The sequence below is a fragment of the Mobula hypostoma genome, chromosome 5, assembly GCF_963921235.1.
Source record: "Mobula hypostoma chromosome 5, sMobHyp1.1, whole genome shotgun sequence".
In the NCBI taxonomy this organism is placed as follows: domain Eukaryota; kingdom Metazoa; phylum Chordata; class Chondrichthyes; order Myliobatiformes; family Myliobatidae; genus Mobula; species Mobula hypostoma.
Window position 1 is genome coordinate 14,247,038 of NC_086101.1, and position 22,001 is coordinate 14,269,038.

Genomic DNA, 22,001 nt, shown 5'->3' on the forward strand with positions numbered 1-22,001 from the left:
ATAGAGACTAAGGCTGAAAAAATGGGAGTCTGATAGGAGAGGAGAGGGCAGAAGACCATGGAAGAAGGGGAAGGAGGAGAAGCACCAGAGGGAAGGAGAAGGGTGAGGAAGAGAAACAGGAACTGGAAATGGTGAAGGGGGATAATTATTAGAAGTTCAATAATTGATGTTCATATCATCAAGTTGGAGGCTATCCAGCTGGAATGGAAGGAGTTGCTTCTCCAACTTGCGTGTGGCTTCATCATGACAGTAGGGGAGATCCTGCTTTTTATGGCGGACAGAGTGAACAGGCTCTGTTGAAGAAACTGGGAGGAGCCAAAGGAGAAATTATTGAGGGTGACGACCATTTCTGCCAGACGGAGGAGAGTGGTGGTGGAAGGGAACTGGTTGGGTCTGTTGTCCAGAAAGAAGCAGAGTGCTTTAAGGCCCTGCTGATGGGGGATGGCAGTATATAGGGACTGGGCGTTCATAGTGAAAATGATTAGATCAGGACCAGGGAATTTAAAGTCGCTGAAAAGGTCAAGAGTGTGCGAAGTGTCCTGGATGTAGGGAGGAAGAGATAAAACAGAGCCAAGGTATGCAGACACAAGTTCAGTGGGACAGAAACAGGCAAAACCATTGGGTCTAACTGGACAGGCAGGTTTATAGATCTTGGGTAGGGGGTAGAAACAGGATGTGTGGGGTAAGAGATCTATGAGGTTTGTGGCAGTGGATGGAAGACCCAAGAGTCAAGAACGTTGGTAATAGTGAGTGAGACAATGGCATAGTACTCCTCAGTGGAGTCCTGTTTGAGGGGTAAGTAAGACAAGGTGTCTGAGAGTTACCGTCTGGCCTCAGCAAAGTAGAGATCAGTACAGCACCCACGCTTATCTGCGGGTGTGGTGGTGAGGTTGGGATTAGTGCACAGAAAGTGCAATAAAATGATCCACAGCAGGCAGGGGACCAGAGTGGGGTGTCCAGGAGTAGGAGGATGGTTGAAGATGAGGTCATTAGTGTGGGCTGGAAAGTCCTCGCTAAAGAAGTAGGCATGGAGACGGAGGCAACAGATGAAGAGCTCAGTGTTGTGGCGGGCAAGGAATTCATTGAGCTGAGGGCACAGGGAGACAAAGGTGAAGCATTTACTGAGAACAGAAAGCCCTGCCTTAGAGAGGGGGAGGTCGGAAGGTATAGTGAAAACCCGCACGGATGAGAGCTGGGATCAGAGGGTCGAAGAGCGTTGGGAGTGTCTGAGGATAGAGGAGGGTTGCGGTGTTCAGGGAAGGTGGGGAAGGAGGAAGATGGAGTTTCCATGGACCTATGAACCTCTGCTTTAAATATACTCATTGAATTGTCCTACACAGCTATCTCTGGCAATGAATTCCTCAGATTCCCCAGCCTCTGTCCAAAGAAATTCCTCCTTATCTCTATTATGGGATCCCTCTGGTTTCTGCTTGCATTGCCCAGGACGTGGGGAATTTCTGGAGCTGGAGCTGAGTGTACTCAGCCACATCCAGGAGGCTGAAAACCTCATAGCTGAGTCTTTTACTGAAGTGGTCACACCCAGAGTACAGGCTTCAGACAGCAGACGGGTGACCTCCAGGAGAAGTAAGGGAGTAAACAGGACCACCAGGGCTGTGATCTCAGGATTGCCAGTGAGGCCAGAACTAGGAACATTGCGCAGTTTAATATGCAGCTAAGGAGTTGGTGTAGGAGGGAAGGCCAAAGATTTTGTATCATCGGGCTGTCTTCCACTGAAGTTGCAACCTGTATAAAGGGACAGTTTGCACCGGAACTTGAGGGCGACTAATATCCTAGCGGGAAAGTTTGTCAATGCCAAAGGGTGGGATTTCAACTAGAGTTGCAGGGGGATGGGAACCAGAGTGCGAGGAGAGTTAGTGGAGAAGTTGTGGAGGCAGATGTTGGTAAGACCTCAGATAAAGTTACAAATCAAATGGTTGAATATGGTAAGACTGGTATCCTGAATGCAAGGAGTATAGTAGGAATGGTGGACGATAGTGCTGAAGATGAGGTAGCTGGATTACAAACACAGGCAATGTGTAGTGAGGAGAGGCTGTTGATAGGGGAAAATTGCATTCAACAGGATGAGTTGCAATGTAATAGGTGGACAAAATCGAAAAGGGTGAATGCAAGTCTGAAGATGTTATATTTGAATGTGCACAGAACACAGAATAAAGGAGAATGAAATTTGTTGTGTCTATACAACGATGTATCTATAAAAATTAAAACACGCACACGGGAGATGGCTTTAACTGGTGAGAGACTTATTGGATGCAGTCAACTCAGGTGTGTTCTTTCACTGATCATCCAGGTATCTAGTCCACAAGACATCTCCATGTATGATCTCTAACATTCACAGTGTACATCAATGCTCTGGCTCTTGTAGCCATCCTGTTGGGTGTCCACTTGTCTTCTCAGCAATCACATGCTACGTCTTCCCGTGCAACCTTGAAGCTCCTTGCCGATTCACCTGGCAACTGGCTGAACTGTTTATTCTGCACTTCCCTCCGTAGATCTGGTTTCAGGAGGTCTATGCGAGATCTCAGATTCCTACTCATGAACAACATTGCAGGTGTTTGATTTGTCATCGCATGAACAGAGTTCCGATACACAAAAAGGAATTTGTCCACCTCGTGCTATAGAGCCCAGAGAAGTCAATATGCCATGGTGAAAATGGGCACTGCACGGATGTAATGGTGCTGGGTTGGGGGTGGGGGGTGGGCAGAGGGGGTGCATTTTGAAATTTGTATCTTCCCAAACAGCTTTTGGTCAAGTCTTCAATCTGTCTATCTATTCTTGGCCACCACACATAGCTTCAGGTGAGACTTTTCAACTTGACTGTAGCCAGGTTGCCTTCATGTTTATTCTCTAACACTTTGGTGCACAGTTTAGAGGGAACCACAACATGAGATCCACACATCAGTGCTCTTTGACATACAGACAGTTGAGGGCTCACTGAGGACTCTGGAAACAAAGGATTACCATGAGCAGGCCACCCTTGCATGGCGATGTTAAAGACTTTTGACAATGTCGGGCCATTCCTTGTTTTCTTTGTATTTTAGAATTTGTTCCTGGCAACCGGTCCACCAACGATGTGTAAAACATTTCTGCTGGGTCACAGTATGAACACTTCTTCAGTTGCCAAGAGTGGAAGACGTGTCAAGCTATCAACATTGCTGTGTTGTTTGGTACCCTTGAACTCTATGTTATAAGAGTGGGCTCTGAGGAAATGTAACAGGGTAGCAGTCATCACTGGGATTCCCTTCCTAGGTTCGAAAATGTACACAAGGGGCCGGTGGTCTGTCAATAGCGCAAACTAGTCCGTAGAGGTAATGGTGGACCTTCTTTATTCACCGTACTAGACTAAGGGCCTCTCAGTCATTCTGTGGATAGTTGAGTTCTGTGCTCACCAGTGATCTCGAAGCAAATGCAATTGGCCATTCAGATCCTTCTTTCATAATGTGTGACAAAATGGCTGCAATGCCATAAGGGAACACATTGCATGCCATTCTGATGGGCAGAAATGGATTCATAATGGGTGAGCAGTTCACCTGATGTTACGAGTCTCTTTGTTTCCTTGAATGCTCTTTCTTAACTTTCTGACCATTCCGACTTTGGTTCTGTCTGTAACAGTGAGTTCAATGGGTGCAGCACTGTAGCAATGTTTGGGAGAAACCAGTGGTAATAGTTTACAAGCCCACCTATGATCTGAATTGGACACATTTTCTGGTTCAGGTGCCTGTAGCACTGATTCAATCTTCTTTTATCATTTATTTAAGCCCTGCTTATCAATGACACATCCACAATATGAGATTGCATTCTTGAAAAACTCACATTTCTCCCTCTTTGCATGCAGACCAAACTCACTCAACCTGGTATGCACTTTACCAAGGTTTTGGTGGTGTTTTTCATCATTCTTGCCAGTCACAATGATGTTGTCAAGGTAACATGCTGTTCCTGGGATATCTTGCAGTATTGGTCCATTGCTCTTTCCTACATTGCTGGAGTTGATATGATATGACGCCAAAGACGAGATGATTGTACTGGAACAGTCCTTTGTGAGTGTTGATTGTGAGGAACTTCCTGCTTGAGTCCTCAAACTCCATTTGCAGATACGCTTGTGACAAGTCAATCTTGGCAAACCTCCCCACCCCCCACCTGCCAAAGATGCAAACAAGTCTTCAATTTGTGGCAGGGGATACTGTACAGTGTGCACCACAGTGTTGATGCTCACTATGAAGTTCCCAAATATATGCAAAAAGCTTCAGCCTTCCCTCACTTGATCATGAGGACAATCATCATGGCCCACTCTCTCCACTCTTCCTTGGAGAGAATGCCAGATCGCTTCAAGCTCTGCAGTTCAGCATCCACTTTAGGACATAGTGCGTAAAGCACTGAATTTGCTTCAGAAACATAGAAACATAGAAAACCTGCAGAACACTACAGGCCTTTTGGCCCACAAAGCTGTGCTGGACATGTCCTTACCTTAGAAATTTTCGAGGGTTACCCATAGCCCTCTATTTATCTAAGCTCCATGGACCTGTCCAGGAGTCTCTTAAAAGATCCTATCGTTTCCGCCTCCACCACCGCCGCTGGCAGCCCCTTCCACGCACTCACTACTCTCTGCGTAAAAAGCATCTTGTCTGTACCTACTTCCAAGCCCCTTAAAAATGTGCCCTCTCATGTTAGCCATTTCAGCCCTGGGAAAAAGCCTCTGACTATCCATAGGATCAATACCTCTCATCTTATACACCTCTATCAGGTTACCTCTCATCCTCCGTGGCTCCAAGCGGAAAAGGCTGAGTTCACTCAACCTATTCCCATAAGGCATGCTCCTCAATCCAGGCAACATCCTTGTAAATCTCTTCTGCACCCTTTCTATGGTTTCCACATCCTACCTGTAGTGATGTGACCAGAACTGAGCACAGAACTCCAAGTGGGGTCTGACCAGGGTCCTCTATAGCTGCAAAATTACCTCTCAGCTCCTAAACTCAATCTCACGATTGATGAAGGCCAATGTACCATATGCCTTCTTAACCACAGTCAATCTGTGCAGCAGCTTTGAGTGTCCTATGGACTTGGACCCCAAGATCCCTCTGATCCTCCACACTGCCAAGAGTCTTACCATTAGTGCTATATTCTGCCATCATATCTGACCTACCAAAATGAACCGCTTCACACTTATCTGGGTTGAACTCCATCTGCCACTTCTCAGCCCAGTTTTGCATCCTATCAATGTCCTACTGTAACCTCTGACAGCCCTCCACATTATCCACACCACCTCCAACCTTTCTGTCATTAGCAAATTTACGAACCCATTCCTCCACCTCCTCATCCAGGTCATTAATAAAAATCACGAAGAGTAGGGGTCCCAGAACAGATTCCTGAGGCACACCACTGGTCACCGACCTCCATGCCAAATATGACCTGTCTACAACCACTCTTTGTTCTCTGTGGACAAGCCAGTTCTGGATCCACAAAGCAATGACACCTTGGATACCATGCCTCCTTACTTTCTCAATAAGCCTTGCATGGGGTGCCTTATCAAATGTCTTGCTGAAATCTGTATGCAGTACATCTACTGCTCTACCTTCATCAATGTGTTTAGTCACATCCTCAAAAAATTCAATCAGGCTCGTAAGGCACAACCTGCCTTTGACAAAGCCATGCTGACTATTCCAAACCATATTATACTTCTCCAAATGTTCATAAATCCTGCCTCTCAGGATCTTCTCCATCAACTTACCAACCACTGAGTTAAGACTCACTCGCCTATAATTTTCTGGGCTATCTCTACTCCCTTTCTTGAATAAAGGAACACATCCACAACCCTCCAATCCTCCGGAACCTCTCCTGTCCCCATTGATGATGCAAAGATCATCGTCAGAGGCTCAGCAATATCCCCCTCGCCTCCCACAGTAGCCTGGGGTACATGTCATTCAGTCCCAGCAACTTATACAACTTGATGCTTTCCAAAAGCTCCAGCACATCCTCTTTCTTAATATCTAAATGCTCAAGCTTTTCAGTCTGCTGAAAGTCATCACTACAATCACCAAGACCCTTTTCCACAGTGAATACTGAAGTAAAGTATTCATTAAGTACCTCTGCTATTTCCTCCGGTTCCAAACACATTTTCCCACTGTCAGACTTGTTAGGTCCTATTCTTTCACATCTTATCTTCTTGCTTTTCACATACTTGTAGAATGCCTTGGGGTTTCCTTTAATCCTGTCCGCCAAGGCCTTCTCATGGCCCCTTCCGGCTCTCCCAATTTCCTTCTTAAGCTCTTTCTTATTAGCCTTATAATCTTCTAGATCTCTAACATTACCAAGCTCTCTGAACATTTGGTAAGCTTTCCTTTTCTTGTTGACTAGATTTATTACAGTCTTTGTACACCACGGTTCCTGTACCCTACCATAACTTCCCTGTCTCATTGAAACATACCTGTGCAGGACTCCAAACATATATCCCCTGAACATTTGCCACATTTACTATAGAACTATAGAACATTACAGCACAGAAACAGACCTTTTGGCCCTTCTTGGCTGTGCTGAACCATTTTTCTGCCTAGTCCCACTGACCTGCACCTGGACTGTAACCCTTCATACATCTCTCATCAGTGTACCTGTCCAAGTTTTTCTTGAATGTTAAAAGTGAGTCCGCATTTACCACTTCATCTGGCAGTTCATTCCACACTCTCACTACTATCTGTGTGAAGAACCACCTCCCCTAGTTTTCCCTTTAAACTTTTCCCCCTTCACCCTGTCCCCTGGTTCCCCTCCCACCCCAGCCTCAGTGGAAAAAGCCTGCTTGCATTCACTCTGTCTATACCCATCGTAATTTTATATACCTCTATCAAATCTCCCCTCATTCTTCTACACTCCAGGGAATAACGTCCTAACCTATTCAACCTTTCTCTGTAACTCAGTTTCTCAAGTCCCGGCAACATCCTTGTAAACCTTCTCTGCACTCTTTCAACCTTATTAGTATCTTTCCTGTAATTTGGTGACCAAAACTGAACACAATACTCCAAATTTGGCCTTACCAATGCCTTATACAACCTCACCATAACATTCCAACTCTTATACTCAATACTTTGATTTATAAAGGCCAATGTACCAAAAGCTCTCTTTACTACCCTATCTACCTGTGATGCCACTTCTAGGGAATTTTGTATCTGTATTCCCAGATCCCTCTGTTCCACTGCACTCCTCAGTGCCCTACCATTTACCTTGTATGTTCTACCTTGGTTTATCCTTCCAAAGTGCAATACCTCACACTTGTCTGTATTAAACTCCATCTGCCATTTTTCAGCCCATTTTTCCAGCTGATCAAAATCCCTCTGCAAGCTTTGAAAACCTTCCTCACTGCCCACTACACCTCCAATCTTTGTATCATTAGCAAATTTGCTGATCCAATTTACCACATTATCATCCAGATCATTAATATAGATCACAAATAACAATGGATCCAGCACTGATCCCTGTGGCACACCACTAGTCACAGGCCTCCACTCAGAGAAGCAATCCTCCATTACCACTCCCTGGCTTCTTCCACTGAGCCAATGTCTAATCCAATTTACCACCTCTCCATGTATACCTAGTGACTGAATCTTCCTAACTAACTTCCCATGCGGGACCTTGTCAAAGGCCTTACTCAAGTCCATATAGAAAGCATCCACTGCCTTCCCTTCATCCACTTTCCTGGTAACCTCCTTGAAAAACTCCAACAAATTTGTTAAACCTGACCTACTACGCACAAAGCCATACTGACTCTCCCTAATAAGTCCCTGTCTATCCAAATACTTGTAGATCCTATCTCTTATTACTCCTTCCAATAATTTACCTACTACCAACGTCAAACTTACCGGCTTATAATTTCCTGGATTACTTTTACAGCCTTTTTTAAACAATGGAACAACATGAGCTATCCTCCAATCCTCCAGCACCTCACCCGTAGATACCGACATTTTAAATATATCTGCCAGGGACCCTGCAATTTCAACACTAGTCTCCTTCAAGGTCCAAGGGAATACCCTGTCTGGTCTTGGGGATTTATCTACTCTGATTTGCCTCAAGATAGCAAGCACCCTCTCCTCTTCAATCTGTATAGGTTCCATGACCTCACTACTTGTTTGCCTTATTTCCATTGACTCCATGCCAGTTTCCTTAGTAAATACAGAAGCAAAAAACCCATTTAAGATCTCCCCCATTTCTTTTGGTTCCATACATAGCCGACCACTCCTATCTTCAAGAGGACCATTTTTATCCCTTACTATCCTTTCGCTCTTAATATACCTGTAGAAGCTCTTTGGATTATCCTTCACCTTGACTGCCAAAGCAACCTCATGTCTTCTTTTAGCCCTCCTGATTTCTTTCCTAAGTTTTTTTTGCACTTTTTATGCTCCTCAAGCACCTGATTTACTCCCTGTTTCCTATACATTTCATACAACTCTCTCTTCTTCTTAAACAGAGTTCCAATATCTCTTGACAACCAAGATTCCTTATTCTTATTCACTTTGCCTTTAATCGTAACAGGAACGTACGAACTCTGCACTCTCAAAATTTCTTCTTTGAAGGCCTCCCACTTGCCAATCACATCCTTGCCAGAGAATAACCTGCCCCAATCCATGCTTTTTAGATCCTTTCTCATTTCTTCAAATTTGGCCTTTTTCCGGTTTAGACCCTCAACCCGAGGACCAGATCTATCTTTATCCATGATCAAGTTGAAACTAATGGTGTTATGATTACTTGAACCAAAGTGTTCCCCTACACAGACTTCCGTCACCTGTCCTAACTCGTTCCCTAATAGGAGGTCTAATATTGCACCCTCTCAAAATTACTCTCAAGATCTCGCTTTACGCTGATGATATACTGTGTTGCTTTTTCTCTCTAATGTTAAGACCTCATTACCTTACGTACATTTTTTACTCTCCCATTTTAGCCAGTTTTCAGGATATGTATTGAATCTACACAAGAGTGAATTATTTCCCTTAAATAATTTGGTATCAATTAATACTAATCTCCCTTTTAAAATTGCAAGGAATCAATTTACTTATTTGGGTGTAACAGTCACTAAGAATTACAAACACCTGTTTAAAGAAAACTTTTTTACTTTATTGAACCATGTAAAAAAGGATATCATTAATTGGTCACCTCTTTCAATATCGTTGATTGGACAAATTAATTCTATTAAAATGAATATTCTACCGAAATTTATATATCTTTTCAGGCTTTACCCGTTTTTATTCCTACATCCTTTTTTGACTCTCTTGATTCTACTTTATCCTCCTATATACGGAAAAATAAACATCCTCGTTTAAATAAAGTTCATCTTCAAAAATCTAAAAAAGTCTGGAGGTTTAGCCTTACCTAATTTTAGGATTTATTACTGGGCAGTTAATATATGATGTCTTACGTTTTGGCTATATTATATTAATCGTGCAGACTGTCCAGTATGGGTTTCTTTAGAAGCTAACTCTGTTAATAAATTTTCTATTATTTCTCTTCTTGGATCCTCACTTCCTTTATTTGTAAGTAAACCAACTGAAAATTTAATAGTTAAACATACTCTGAGGATCTAGATACAATTTAGAAAATGTTTTGGTTTATTGAGATTTTCCCTTTCAAGTCTCACTTATTCTAATTTTTTAAAACCCTCCATGACTGATTTAGTTTTTAAAGAATGGGACAGGTTGGGTATTAAATTTTTTTGAGATCTGTTTGCTGGAGGAAATACTTTTTTCATTTGAGCAATTGTCAGCTAAATATAGCTTACCCAAAACACACTATTTAGATATCTACAAATCAGAGACTTTCTAAGATCTCAATTATGTACATTTCCTATAAGCTCAGATAAGAACTTACTAGACGTAATTTTTAATTTGACACCTTTTCATAATGGGTCAATATCTCAAATTTATGGTATGTTACTGGAAATGAGAAATGTTCATTTAGACAAAATTAAGAATCTCTGGGAACAAGATTTATAGACATCAATAGTGAGCAAACTTGGAATGAAATTTTTAAACTGGTTAATACTTCATCGCTATGTGCTCGCCATTCTGTCATACAGGTTAAGGTGGTACATAGAGTCCATACGACTAAAGATAAGCTATCTCATTTTTACTCGGATATATCTCCCTACTGTGACAGATGCAATAATGGAGAAGCTTCATTAATTCATATGTTTTGGACTTGTCCGAATATTGAAAAATACAGGAAGGAGGTTTTTCAAACTTTTTCTTTACTTTTCAAAGTCAATTTTAAGCCTAACCCCCTGATGGCCCTGTTCGGTATTGTTGCAGGACAAGATATCAAGCTGAGGACATCTGATTTACATATTTTGGCCTTTAGCTCTCTTATAGCTAGAAGGGCGCTTTTGTTCACATGGAAAGATGTTTTACCTCCCACTCATGCTCAATGGTCATGCGATGTTATGTCATGCTTAGATTTAGAGAAAATTCGTTGTTCAATTTCTGAATCTTGTCAAGACTTCCAAAAATTGTGGGGACCTTTTTTGAATTATTTTCAAAACCTTCAATTTGTTGTTTAAATTCAGATGTTGGCTATTATTAATTTTTATTATATGAAAAGGTATTTTACCTTTTTCTCTCCTTTATAAACAGCTTCGGCCTTGGTAGGGGTTAGACTCTTTTCTTGTAATAAATTTGTATATTTCAATATAACTATTGATTAACTTACATGAATACAGGGTAATGAGATTGTTATTATGAATAGATATAATGTACAGTTGAAGTCAAAAGTTTACATACACCTTCGCCAGATACATTTCAACTCAGTTTTTCACAATTCCTGACATTTAATCCCAGAAAACATTCCCTGTCGTAGGTCAGTTAGGATCACTACTTTATTTTAAGAATGTGAAATGTCAGAATAATAGTAGAGAGAATTATTTATTTAAGCTTTTATTTCTTTCATCACTTTCCCTGTGGGTCAGACGTTTACATACACTTTGTGGAATTCTCTGCCACAGGAAACTGTTGAGGCCAGTTCATTGGCTATATTTAAGAGGGAGTTAGATATGGCCCTTGTGGCTACGGGGATCAGTGGGTATGGAGGGAAGGCTGGGGCGGGGTTCTGAGTTGGATGATCAGCCATGATCATAATAAATGGCGGTGCAGGCTCGAAGGGCCGAATGGCCTGCTCCTGCACCTATTTTTTTCTATGTTAGTATTTGGTCGCATTGCCTTCAAATTGTTTAACTTCGGTCAAAAGTTTTGGGCAGCCTTCCACAGCTTCTCACAGTAAGTTGCTAAAATTTTGTTCCATTCCTCCACACAGAACTGGTGTAACTGAGTCAGGTTTGTAGGCCTCCTTGCTCGCACATGCTTTTTCAGTTCTGCCCACAAATTTTCTATCGGATTGAGGTCAGAAAATGATGTCAAGTCTGGTTCATCCTTGGGAGCAATTTCCAAATGCCTGAAGGTACCACGTTCATCTGTACAAACAATAGTACGCAAGTATAAACACCATGGGTCCACGCAGCCATCATACCGCTCAGGAAGGAGACGCATTCTGTCTCCTAGAAATGAACGTACTCTGGCGCGAAAAGTGCAAATCAATCCCAGAATAACAGCAAAGGACCTTGTGAAGATGCTGGAAGAAACAGGTAGACAAGTATCTATATCCACAGTAAAACGAGTCCTATATCGACATAACCTGAAAGGCTGCTCAGAAAGGAAGAAGCCACTGCACCAAAACTGCCATTAAAAAGCCAGACTACAGTTTGCAAGTGCACATGGGGACAAAGATCTTACTTCTTGGAGAAATGTCCTCTGGTCTGATGAAACAAAAATTGAACTGTTTGGCCATAATGACCATCGTTATATTTGGAGGAAAAAGGGTGAGGCTTGCAAGCCGAAGAACACCATCCCAACCGTGAAGCATGGGGGTGGCAGCATCATGTTGTGGGGGTGCTTTGCTGCAGGAGGGACTGCTGCACTTCACAAAATAGATGGCATCATGAGGAAGCAAAATTATGTGGATATATTGAAGTACCATCTCAAGACATCGGCCAGGAAGTTAAACTTGGTCGTAAATGGGTCTTCCGAATGGACAATGACTCCAAGCATACCTCCAAAGTTGTGGAAAAATTGCTTAAGGACAACAAAGTCAAGGTATTGGAGTGGCCATCACAAAGCCCTGACCTCAATCCGATAGAACGTTTGTGGACAGAACTGAAAAAGTGTGTGCGAGCAAGGAGGCCTACAAACCTGACTCAGTTACACCAGTTCTGTCTGGAGGAATGGAACAAAATTCCAGCAACTTACTGTGAGAAGCTGTGGAAGGCCACCCAAAACGTTTGACCCAAATTCAACAATTTAAATGCAATGTTACCAAATACTATCAAAGTGTATGTGAACTTCTGATCCACTGGGAAAGTGATGAAAGAAATAAAAGCTGAAATAAATCATTTTCTCTACTATTATTCTGACATTTCACATTCTTAAAGTAAAGTAGTGATCCTAACTGACCTACGACAGGGAATGTTTTCTGGGATTAAATGTCAGGAATTGTGAAAAACTGAGTTTAATTGTACTTGGCTAAGGTGTATGTAAACCTCTGACTTCAAATGCAATTGGTAAGGGTTTTTTAAAATCTTTTTTGACCTTTCATATATACTTTCTTGTGCCCTGTATTCTTCTATGTAGAAACTAATAAAAACAATATTGGAAAGAAATGAATACTAGCATGGCATTTGCATTCCTAACCACCGACTCGACCTGCAAGTTAACCTTTAGGGTGTTCTGCACAAGGACTCCCAAGTCCCTTTGCATCCCTTTGCACCAAAAATCTGCATAGTCTGCATATTTATTTATACCATCAATGTGCATGACCATGCATTTTCCAACATTGTATTTCATTTGCCACTTTCTTGCCCATTCTCATAATCTATCTAAGTCCTTCTGCATCCCACCTGTTCCCTCAACACTACCTGCCCCTCCACCAATCTTCGTTCCATCCACAAACTTGGCAACATCTATATGATTTATACACAGCATGAAAAGAAATGGTCCCAGCACCGAGCTTTGCGGAACATCACTAGTCACTGGCATCCAACCAAAAAAAGATCCTTTTATTCACACTCGTTGCCTCCTACCAATCAGCCAATGGTTTAACCATGTTAGTAACTTTCATGTAATGCCATGGGCTCTTAACCTGGTAAGCAGCCTCATGTGTGGCACCTCGTCAAAGGCCTTCTGAAAGTCCAAATATACAACATTCACTACATCCCCTTTATCTATCCTACTTGTAATCTCTTCAAAGGCTTTTTAAAAACATCCCAATCGTCTATCTTCTCACTCATTTTTGATTTGTTGTATGCCCTTTCTTCTGCCTTTACAATGGCTTTGACTTCCCTTGTCACCCACAGTAGTGCTATTTTGCCATTTGAGTATTTCTTCATTTTTGGATTACATATGTCCTGCACCTTCCTCATTTTTCCCAGAAATGCACACCATTGCTGCTCTGCTAACATCCCTCCCAGCAGCTCCTTCCAATTTACTTTGGCTGACTCCTCTGTCATACCACTGTAATTTCCCTTACTCCACTGAAATACTGCTACATCAGACTTTACTTTCTCCCTATCAAAATTTCAAGTTGAACTCAATCATATTGTGATCACTGGTTCCTAAGAGCTCTTTTACCTTAAGCCCCTTATCGCCTCCAGTTCATTACGTAACACCCAATCCAGTATAGCTGATCCCCTAGTAGGCTCAATGACCAACTGCTCTAAAAAGCCATCTCCTAGACATTCAACAAACTCACTCTCTTGAGATCCATTACCAACCTGATTTTCCCAATCGACCTTCATGTTAAAATCTCCTATAACTACCTTTGACACAACTTTTCTATTTCCTGTAGTAATCTGTGGTCCACCTCCCAGCCACTGTTTGGAGGCCTGTATATAACTGCCATCAATGTCCCTTTGCCCTTGCAGTTTCTTAACTCAACCCACAAGGATTCAACATCTTCCAATCCTATGTCACATCTTTCTACTAATTTGATGCCATTCTTTACCAGTAGAGCCACACTACCCCTTCTGCCTACCTTCCTATCCCTCTGATATAACGTGTAACCTTGGACATTCAGCTCCCAGCTACAATCACCCTTCAGCCACAATTCAGTTAAGGCCACAACATCATACCTATAGCTCTGACTCTCCTAAGGATAACACTGTAATGAACAATTTTTTAGACCCATTAAACATTCCCACAATCTCTGTTGACAACAGAAAGCAGTTGGAACAACCTATTTCTTTTGAGGAAATTGTTGAGGCTGTGCACTCATTGCACTCGAGGAAAGCTCCAGGTCCAGGTGGATTTTCTGGAGAGTTTTAGAAGACCTTTTCCTCACTGCTTATACCTCATTTATGTTCAGTTTCTTTCGGATTCATTTATTTCTCTTATGGCGAGGAGGGCACTCCTGCTTAAATGAAAAGATGCAGTCCCGCCCACTCACTTTCAATGGCTGCGTGATGTCATGTCATGTTTAAATTTAGAGAAGATTCGGTGTTCAATTTCTGAATCTGATCAAGACTTTCAAACATTATGGGGACCTTTTTTCAACTATTTTCAAAACCTTTGATTTGCCGTTAAGGCACAGATGATGGCTAATAATATACTTTTTTCCCCTTTTTCTTCTTTACTAATCAGCTTCGGTCTTGGTAGTGGGTTAGATTTTTTTCATATAATAAATTTACTATATTTCAATATTATGAATTAATTAATTTGTGTGAATATAGAGTTAGGGGTTTGTATGTGAGATTCAGTATAATGTATTTGATATATTTTTTTCTTGAACTCTGTATTCTCCTATGTAGAAAATTAATAAAAATATTGAAAAAGAATGAAAAGAGTGGATATGGAGAGGATGTTTGCTGTGGTGAGGAGTCTAAGATCAAAGGACATAGCCTCAAAATAGAGGGGTGTCCTTTTAACATATAGAATAGTACAGCACAGTACAGGCCCTTCGGCCCACAATGTTGTGCCAACCCTCAAACCCTGCCTCCCATATAAGCCCCCACCTTAGATTCCTCCATATACCTGTCTAGTAGTCTCTTAAACTTCACTAGTGTATCTGCCTCCACCACTGACTCAGGCAGTGCATTCCATGCACCAACCACTCTCTGAGTAAAAAACCTTCCTCAGATATCCCCCTTGAACTTCCCACCTCTTACCTTAAAGCCATGTCCTCTTGTATTGAGCAGTGGTGCCCTGGGGAAGAGGTGCTGGCTATCCAATCTATCTATTCCTCTTATTATCTTGTATACCTCTATCACGTCTAAATGGAGATGGAGATGAAGAGGAATTCCCTTAGCCCTTAGCCAGAGGGTAATGAATCTCTGGAATTCCTTGCCACAGGCCTGTGGAGGCCAGGACAAAACGTATACTTAAAGCAGCGGTTGATAGATTCTTGATTGGTCAGGGCAGGAAGGGGTATGGGAAGAGGGCAGGAGATTGGGGCCTAGAAGAAAAATGGATCAACCATGATGAAATGGCGGAGCAGGTTCAATGGGCTAAATGCTCCTATATCTTATAGTCTTATTACCGAAAATATGTCGTGAGAGCATGTTGACTGATCAAGGGCTTTTGGAGCAAAGGAGACGAGAAGTGAGTTAAAAGAGGTGTTTTCCATGGTTCCTGTGTAGAAATTCCCTAAAGTATTTGGTGACATATCATGTCTCCTGAAACTCCTAATGAAATATAACCACTGTCTTGAAGGATCCAGTTGCTGAAGAAGGATGGAGCCCCAGATACAGAAGCTTTTTGATTACTGCTGAGGGCATGAAACATTGAGCTGTAGTCAACAAACAGCAGCCTGGCATTTGCCAGGTGATCCAAGGCAGAGTGGAAAGCCAGTGAGATTGCATCTGCTGTAGACCTATTGTGGTGATCGGCAGGTTGTAGTAGGTCCAGCTCCTTCCTTGGGCAGGAATTGATTCTTGCCAAGATCAACCTCTCAAAGCACTTGATCGCAGTAGATGTGAGTTCAGCTGGTTGACAGCCACTGAGGCAGCTCACCCTGCTCTTCTTGGGCACTGGTACATTTGTGACCTGGGTTCAATTCCCACCACTGTCTGTACAAAGTTTGTACTTTCTCCCCATGACCATGTGAGTGTCCTCCGGGTGCACCAGTTTTGTCCCATGTTCAAAAGATGAATGGGATAGTAATCTAACTGGTCAGATGGGTGCTGGCTCATTGGGAAGGAAGCATCTATTACTGTGCTGTACATCCAATAAACCAGTTTTACCTAGCAACCATCGGGCTCCTGATCTAGTGTGGATAACTTCACTCACGACTACACTAAACTGGTTCTACAACCTACACACTCACTTTCCAGGACTCCCTAAAGCTTATGTTTTTTTTTATTTGCACAGTTCATCTTCTTTTAAGACCAAAAGACATAGGAGTAGAATTAGACCATTCGGTCCACTGAGTCTGCTCTGCCACTCAATCATGGCTGATTTATTTTCCCTCTCAACCCCATTCTCCTGTTTTCTCGCTATAGCATTTGACATCCTTACTAATCAAGAGCCTATTAACCTCGGATTTAAATATACCCAAAGACTTGTCCTGCACGCCCAGCTGTGGATATGAATTCCACTGGTTCACCACTCCCGGCTAAAGAAATTCCTTCCATCTCTGTTCTGAAGGGCAGTTCTGCTGTTCTGAGGCTGTGCCCTTTGGTCCTTAACATCCACTTTATCCAGTCCTTTCAATGTTCAATAGGTTTCAGTGAGATCACCCTCATTCTAAACTCCAGCGAGTACAGGCCCAGATCTCTTTGTAGTTCTACCGTACTTCCATATTTTCACCGTGTAAATGCCTGCAAGAAATTAATCTCGATGTAATATATGGTAACATATGCATATTTTGATAATAAATTTGTTTAGAACTTTGAACTTTGAATGAGGAAAGGTTTTTTAAAAATTATATCTTTGCCCCATGTTCACACGAAACCTCACTGTCTCTGAAGGTGTTCAGTGAGATTTTGAGCAGCGTGAGGCCTCGAAGCCAAGAAGCCTGGAGACGGGGCATGAGCCTGTGACCAACTCCTTTTCCCTCCGATCTCCCCCATTAAAGCATCGAGGAACATTGGAATCATGGAGGCAAGAGAGGAAACAAAGCGGGTGTTTAGCGGTGTCTACCAACCTCTTGCTCGCTGCTGCCGATGGAAGGTGTCTGAGTGTGACTGTCTCTCTTACCGTCTCCTCGCTGCTCATGGGGGAAAGTCCCTGTGTTCAAATGGTCTCTCTCTCTCCCACTCGCTCAATGGTGTCAGAGGACTGTGCTGAAATCCTGGTTCTTAGGCAAGGTTTCATCAACATAATTTGTGCATTGGATTTTGTAGTTCATGCAGTGATGTGTTTCTGGGTTGTTTTGTTGCATTTTGGGGCGATGTTGATTGGGATAGCCTGCAGCTAATGAACAACATAGTGCTAAATTGAACTGAACTGAGTTGAACTGAATATGCCTGGACTCTTTCAATTTTTATATTGTTACGTACCCCGTAACTGGGTTGCCAAACCAGCAGAAATGGATCACTAAGTTGGAGTCTGGATTACTAGAACTAAGAAAGTTTTATTAAAGAAACAAGCAACACAGTAATCGAAAGGATAATAAATGCAACAGTTCAGCAATGATAAACACACATGTGCACAGAATTAAGATAACAGCATCAATCAAGCTCTATCGTTGTCTAGGAGTAAATGACCAAAGTTCAAAGTGACACCAAAAGTTCAGTCCAATTTAGTCGTTCAGTTCACAGTAATCGCTGCCATGGCGATGGACAACGTGGGGGGAGGGAGAGAGAGAACGGGAACGGCTGATCATTCAGAAACGGCTTCCACTCACAGACCGGCGATATTGCTCACAAGCAGCTTTTGGGCGGGTCCTTTGTGATGTCACCTGAGGTCACCGACTGTGACCCCTCCTCCAGATGCGGTCGATCCTCTGCAGTGAACCCGGCACCCAAGCGAGGGTGGACACACACCGGGTTCCCGCTGATCGTACCTTTCCACCCTGTGCGTTTATGGCCCGGTACTTTCCACTGACTTGTGAGAGGCGCACCGCTTCCAGGGTCTCGTTACCTCGAGTGTCGTGTGTGTCCTGCCTTAGCAAACCTGTCCCTTTTTATCCCCCTGCTGGGGTATCGCCTGTCCATCACTTCAAACAGTTCAGGGTTCAAAGGGGGAGCCGCTCCAGACAGCTCTCTCTCTCCCGTCCCTTCATTACACATCTCCAGATGCTGCTTCATTGTTTCTTATCTCTCCTTCCCCTGAGGACAGGTGGCAGACCAACTGCTGATGCCACCCAGGCCAGCAAACATCTTAATTTTATGTGTATTCTCGTCACAATATTCTGTCATTTCGCTCATTCTTGTAACACGCTGTAATGGCTTCTCTGTAATTGAAGTAACGGTTTTCTTGCAGCAGCAATGTTTGGGTTATGACTGGAAATAACAGGACTGTGGTTATGCATGTTAGCCAATCAGGACTTTGTTGCCCTGCCTTGTGTTTGAGAGAGAGAGAGAGAGAGAGAGAGAGAGAGAGAGAGAGAAGAGAGAACACGAATGGAGAGATTTGGTAGACTGGCAGATGGGGTGGACTCGGAGTGAGGGTCCAAAGAGCAGCGATGGTTGGAGGTCACTGGTGAACGTTCGGCCTATGAGTGAACTCCAACTTTGCGCACAGACTAATTAATAAGATTGGACCCTTTTTTTTCCTTTTATTTCGTTTCTCTACTAACCATATAGTCAAAGTAAGAGTTATAAAGCTTAATCGTTTAATCGCATATTGTGTACTGTTTGTTATTTCGGGGTACTGATTTGTAACAGGGGATACATCGCGCAGCATCCACCCAAACGAGATTTCTTAAGTTTAGCTGGGCCGGAGGTTATCACCCCCTAGAATAAACCGCTAGGCGAAGCGAGAGTTACATTCTTTTTTGCTGTTTGCGCATTTTGTTATGCATGGGGGGAGTTTGATGTTTTTTTTGAATGAGTTACATAGTTTTTCTCTGTTTCGTGGTTCTCTGTGGGTAAACAAATCTCAGGGTTATATACTGTATACATACTTAAATAATAAATGAAGCTGAATCTTTGAATCGTTGTACGCATCATGGTGGAACTTTGTCTCCAAAAGCATTTGAGGTCACCGGTGGATTCCTGACTATCCCTGTTTTAGTGATAGTTACAGAGGGGTAAAAATGCTGCCCCCTCTGGTGCTGCCTGTACCCTGTGAATGTATTAATTTACTGAAAGTCAGTCTCTAGGGAGGGGTGGTGATGTTAGTGAGTCCTGGGAGTCACAGGATCCCTTTCTAACAGAAGCTGGGGCACAGGTTTAAATTACCAAAGTAAATTAAAAGCCGGAAGATTCAGGAAACTGGGCGATTCAGCATGCATGGAGAGAGGAAGACTATTGCAGATTCAGGACACACTCCCCTCAGAAGTCAGAAGACTTAAAATGAAAACATACTTTGGTTTCTGAGTACACTTCTAGAAACTGAAGATAATCCATCATACAATGCGAAATGTTACATCATGATGAGCAACATAGAAACATAGAAACCCTACAGCACAGTACAGGCCCTTCAGCCCACAATGCTGTGCCGAACATGTATTTACTTTAGAAAATACTGAGGGTTACCCATAGCCCCTATTTTTCTAAGCTCCATGCATCTATCCAGGAGTCTATTAAAGACCCTATCGTATCCGCCTACTATATTCGCCGGTTGCCCATTCAACACACTCACTACTCTCTCTGTAATAAAACTTACCCCTAACATCTCCTCTGTACCTACTTCCAAGCACCTTAAAACTGTGGCCTTTCGTGTTAGCCATTTCAGCCCTGGAAATAAGCCTCTGACTCTCCACACAATCAATGCCCCTCATCATCTTGTACGCCTCTATCATGTCACCTGGAAGGTACTGGATCTCAGGAGAGGGAGTTTGTAGAATGCCTACGGAATGGCTTTTTGGAGCAGCTTGTCTACGAGCCCACCGGGGGTTCGGCTGTTTTAGATTGGGTGCTGTGTAACGAACCTGAGGCGATTAGGGAGCTGGAGGTAATGGAACCCCTTGGAGGTAGTGATCATAATATGATTGAGTTCAGGTTCAAATTTGAAAAGGAAAAGCTGGTATCAGGTGTATCGAAATTTCAGCAGAACAAAGGAAAATATAGTGGTATGAGAGAGGAACTGGTCCAAGTCGATTGGAAAAGTAAGCTAGACGGAGGGATGGTACAGCAGAATTGGATGAAATTCCTACAAGAAATAAGGAAAGTGCAGGAAAAATATATTCCAAGAAAAAAGAAAATCATGAATGGAAAAATGGCAGAAATGTGGCTAACGAGAGAGGTTAAGGCTAAAATAAAAGAAAAAGAGACAGCGTACAAGGAAGCAAAAATTAGTGGGGAAACTGAGGACTGGAAGACTTAAAAACTTACAGAAGGAAACTAACCTGCTCTCATGACTATACCCCTCCCCCACACGAAACCACCATAGTGGGCTTCACGGCTGAACAGGTGAGAAGACAGCTGAAACGTCTCAACCCAAGCAAGGCTGCAGGACCGGATGGTGTCAGTACCAGGGTGCTCAAAGCCTGTGTCCCTCAGCTATGTGGAGTACTTCGCCATGTATTCAACATGAGCCTGAGGCTCCGGAGGGTTCCTGTGCTGTAGAAGACGTCCTGCCTCGTCCCTGTGCCGAAGACGCCGCGCCCCAGCGGCCTCAATGACTACAGACCGGTGGTATTGACCTCCCACATCATGAAGACCCTGGAGAGACTTGTTCTAGAGCTGCTCCGGCCTATGGTCAGGCCACACTTAGATCCTCTCCAGTTCGCCTACCAGCCTCGACTAGGAGTTGAGGATGCCATCGTCTACCTGCTGAACCGTGTCTACGCCCACCTGGACAAGCCAGCGAGCACTGTGAGGGTCATGTTTTTTGACTTCTCCAATGCATTCAACACCATCCGCCCTGCTCTACTGGGGGAGAAGCTGACAGCGATGCAGGTGGATGCTTTCCTGGTGTCATGGATTCTTGATTACCTGACTGGCAGACCACAGTACGTGTGCTTGCAACACTGTGTGTCCGACAGAGTGATCAGCAGCACTGGGGCTCCACAGTGGACTGTCTTGTCTCCCTTTCTCTTCACCATTTATACCTCGGACTTCAACTACTGCACAGAGTCTTGTCATCTTCAGAAGTTTTCTGATGACTCTGTCATAGTTGGATGCATCAGCAAGGGAGATGAGGCTGAGTACAGGGCTACGGTAGGAAACTTTGTCACATGGTGTGAGCAGAATTATCTGCAGCTTAATGTGAAAAAGACTAAGGAGCTGGTGGTAGACCTGAGGACAGCTAAGGTACCGGTGACCCCTGTTTCCATCCAGGGGGTCAGTGTGGACATGGTGGAGGATTACAAATACCTGGGGATACGAATTGGCAATAAACTGGACTGGTCAAAGAACACTGAGGCTGTCTACAAGAAGGGTCAGAGCCATCTCTATTTCCTGAGGAGACTGAGGTCCTTTAACATCTGTCGGACGATGCTGAGGATGTTCTATGAGTCTGTAGTGGCCAGTGCTATCATGTTTGCTGTTGTGTGCTGGGGCAGCAGGCTGAGGGTAGCAGACACCAACAGAATCAACAAACTCATTCGTAAGGCCAGTGATGTTGTGGGGATGGAACTGGACTCTCTCACGGTGGTGTCTGAAAAGAGGATGCTGTCCAAGTTGCATGCCATCTTGGTCAATGTCTCCCATCCACTACATAATGTACTGGGTGGGCACAGGAGTACATTCAGCCAGAGACTCATTCCACCGAGATGCAACACAGAGCGTCATAGGAAGTCATTCCTGCCTGTGGCCATCAAACTTTACAACTCCTCCCTTGGAGGGTCAGACACCCTGAGCCGATAGGCTGGTCCTGGACTTATTTCCTGGCATAATTTACATATTACTATTTAACTACTTATGG